Source organism: Galeopterus variegatus, unplaced genomic scaffold (assembly GCF_000696425.1).
Source record: "Galeopterus variegatus unplaced genomic scaffold, G_variegatus-3.0.2 Scaffold9312, whole genome shotgun sequence".
In the NCBI taxonomy this organism is placed as follows: Eukaryota; Metazoa; Chordata; class Mammalia; order Dermoptera; family Cynocephalidae; genus Galeopterus; species Galeopterus variegatus.
Genome location: NW_007735423.1, coordinates 74,011 through 77,747, shown reverse-complemented (window position 1 = coordinate 77,747; position 3,737 = coordinate 74,011).

The window sequence follows — 3,737 nt, the reverse complement described above, 5'->3', positions numbered from 1 at the left end:
CAAAGAGTATATGATAAACATGTAGAAAATACAAAATAATCTACAAATAAATTTTAAAATTAATAAGTTTTTATTAGAATAGCCAGAGGAAAAATCATATAAAATATATCGAATCAATGTCTAAAAATGCATGTTTTAATATAGGAATAAAAAGTAGCTTTAAAAATAATAAGGACTCAGTTGTTTTTAAATAAAATATGGGCAAGAATGTTTAAAAACATAAAATATGATAAAACTTTTATTACAAAAATAGAAGTAAATCTAAATAGAGACATATAGTAAGCTTATGATTTAGAAGATTTAAGATACAAATTTGTGATTTCTTTCCTCATGGATCTATAGAATGACTGTAATTTTACCCTAAATCCAAACAAGGATAATGCTAAAATTTCTTTGGAAAGGTGAAGTCCCCAAAATATATCAATCCCCTAAAAGAAAAATAATGCATTTTTAGGAGTTGTTCTACTGGATATCAAAGCGTATTAGTTATAGGTGCTACTCATTAAAACAAATAGAATCATATACAGAAACTTGACATGGACTCAAATATATATGAACACTTACATTATGAAAAATATAACACCATCAAGCAGTGTATAGTTAGTCACTTTTCTGTAAATACTGTTTGGAAACATATATATTCACATCAAAATATGAATGACATCTTCACAGAAATAGAAAAAACAAGCCTAACATTCATATGGAACAATAAAAGACCATGAGTAGCCAAAGTAATCGTGAGCAAAAAATACAATAATAATCAAGGTGGGAGCATAACACTACCTGACTTCAAATTGTACTACAAAGCTACAGTAACCAAAACAGCATGGTATTGGCAAGAAATAAACCGGACACTCAGACCAGTGGAACAGAATAAAGAATGCACATACTTACAGACAAGTGATCTTTGACAAATTCACCAAAAACATACAATAGTGAAAAAAAAAAAAAACTGCCTTTTATAAATGGTTCTGGGAAAATTGGACATCTATATGCAGAAGAATGAAACTAGACCTAAACCTCCTGTCATATAACCAAATCAACTCAAAATAGATTGAAGACTTAATATAAGATCTGAAACTATAAAACTACCAGGGGAACACACAGCAGAAGCACTTCATAAATGGACAAAAGAAAACACAGCAGAAACACTTCATAATTGGGCAAAGACTTTATGAATAAGACTCCAAATGCACAAACAACAAAAGTAAAAGTAAACAAATGGGATTATTTCAAACTAAAAACCTTCTGCACAGCAAAGAAAATAATCAACAGAGTGAAAAGACAACCTACAGAATAGAAGAAAATACTTGTAAACTATACATCTGACAAGGGATTTAATATGCAGAGTATACAAGGAAGTATAACAACTACACCATAAAAAATATAAATAACCTAATTTAAAAAGGGCAAAGAAGGTGAATAGACATTTCTCGAAGAAAAACATACACATGACCAACAGGTACTTGAAAAATTGTTCAAAATCACTACTCGTCAGGGAAATGCAAATCAAAACCACACTGAGATATCATCTCACCAAAGTTAGACTGGTTATAATAAAAAAAAAAATACTGAGAATAAGAAATGGTGGTGATGATGCAGAAGAAGGGGAACTCTCCAACACTGTTGGTAGAACTGTACATTAGTACTGCCAATATGAAAAAAAGTATGGAGGTTTCTCCAATAACTACAGCTATTTCTACCATATAATCCATCAATCCCATGTCGGGTTATTTATATCCTCAAAAGAATGGAAATCATCATGTTGAAGGGATTCCTCCACTCACATGTTCATCACAGCTCTGTTTACAATAACCAAGATATGGAATCAACCTAAATGTCCATTGGTAGATGATTGGAAAAAGAAAATGTGATACACACACACACATACACAGTGGAATATTGCTCAGCCATAAAAAGCATGAAATTCTGCCATTAACTGCAACATGAATGAGCTTGGAGAAAAGTATGTTAAGTGAAATATGTCAGGCAGAGAAAGAGAAATATTGCATGTCCTCACTAATAAGCAGGAGCTAGCAGAGAATGAAGGAAGGAAAAAAAGAACACAGTGTTACACTGGACTTGCAGATGGAGAGAACAGACCTAGGGTTCCTAGGATGCCGGGGGAAGGGTGATTGGGAACAGAATGGGTGTGGGACCAGGGGAATAACTGCAATCTAAGTTGGTGGGCATGCTGATGTTATTGATCTGGTCATCACGTCTTGAGCACAGGTGCTGATGGTCAGCGCTGTACCCCATGAATGTGTATATTCAATAAAAAAACATTTGCAAAAACCAAACAGTATAGTTTTTTTTTAAAAAAAACACATTAAAACACAAAGTAATTCCATTTTCATCATAGAGCAAAAATAAATCCCAGGTTAATCAAGAAATGAATCTGAAGGTCCGGCCCCATGGCGCACTCGGGAGGGTGCAGTGCTGGGAGCGCAGCGACGCTCCCACTGCGGGTTCGGATCCTATATAGGGATGGCCAGTGCTCTCACTGGCTGAGCACAGTGCGGGCGACACCAAGCCAAGGGTTGCGATTCCCTTACCGGTCACGAAAAAGACAAAAAAAAAAAAAAAAAAAAGAAAGAAAGAAAGAAAGAAATGAATCTGAAAATCAATGTAGAAAAAACAAAGTAAAATGTAAAATACAAAATAATTTGATATAATCCCATTCATTTATTTTTCCTTTGGTTGCCTATGCTTTGGGGGTCATATATATGTAGTCTGTACCCACTCCTACTTCCTGGAATGTTTCCTCTATTTTCTTTAAGGAGTTTAATTGGCTCAGGATGTATATTTAATTCTCTAATCCATTTTGAGGTGATTTTGGTATATGGGAGAGGTACAGGTCTAGTTTCATTCTCCTGCATATGAATATCCAGTTTACCTAACACCATTTGGTGAAGAGGCAATCCCTTCTCCAGGGTGTAGACTTGGTGCCCCTCTCAAAGATCAGATGGCCGTAGGTATATGGGTTCATTTCTGGGTTCTCTATTCTACTCTACTGATCCATGTGTCTGTTTTTATGCCAGTACCATGCTGTCTTGGTTATTATAGCTTTTTGTTATAGTTTAAAGTCAGGAAGTGTTAGTTTACTTCTTTTTCTCAGGATTGTTTTGGCTATTCATTTTCTTTTGTTATCCTATGTAAATGTGTGGATAGTTTTTTTTTTTTTTTTTCCATTTCTGAGAGTATTGTGTTTGGTATTTTTATACAGATTGCATTGAATCTGCAGATGACTTTGGGTGACATGGGCATTTTCACAATGTTAATTCTTCCAGTCCAAAAGCATGGGATAACTTTCCATCATCTTGTGTCCTCTTTAATTTCTCTCAACAGTGGTTTGTAGTTCTCATCATAGAGACTTTTTTATGTCCTAGATTAAATTTATTCCAAGTATTTTATTTTTCTAGTGGCTGTTGTAAATGGGCTAGCTTTCTTGATTTCCCTTTCTGTATGTTCATTGTCGGAGTATAGAAATGCTACTGATTCTGTGTGTTGATTTTGTATCCTGCAACTTTGCTGAAATCATTTATCAACTCAAAGAAGTTTTTTGTAGAGGCTTTGGGCTGTTCAATATATAGGATCATATCATCTTCCAACAGGGGCAGTTTGACTTCATCTTTTCCAATCTAGATGCCCTTTATTTCCTTCCCTTCTCTAACTGCTCTGACTAGCAGTTCCAACAAACACTATGTTGAATAGGAGTGGTGAAAGCGGCCATCCCT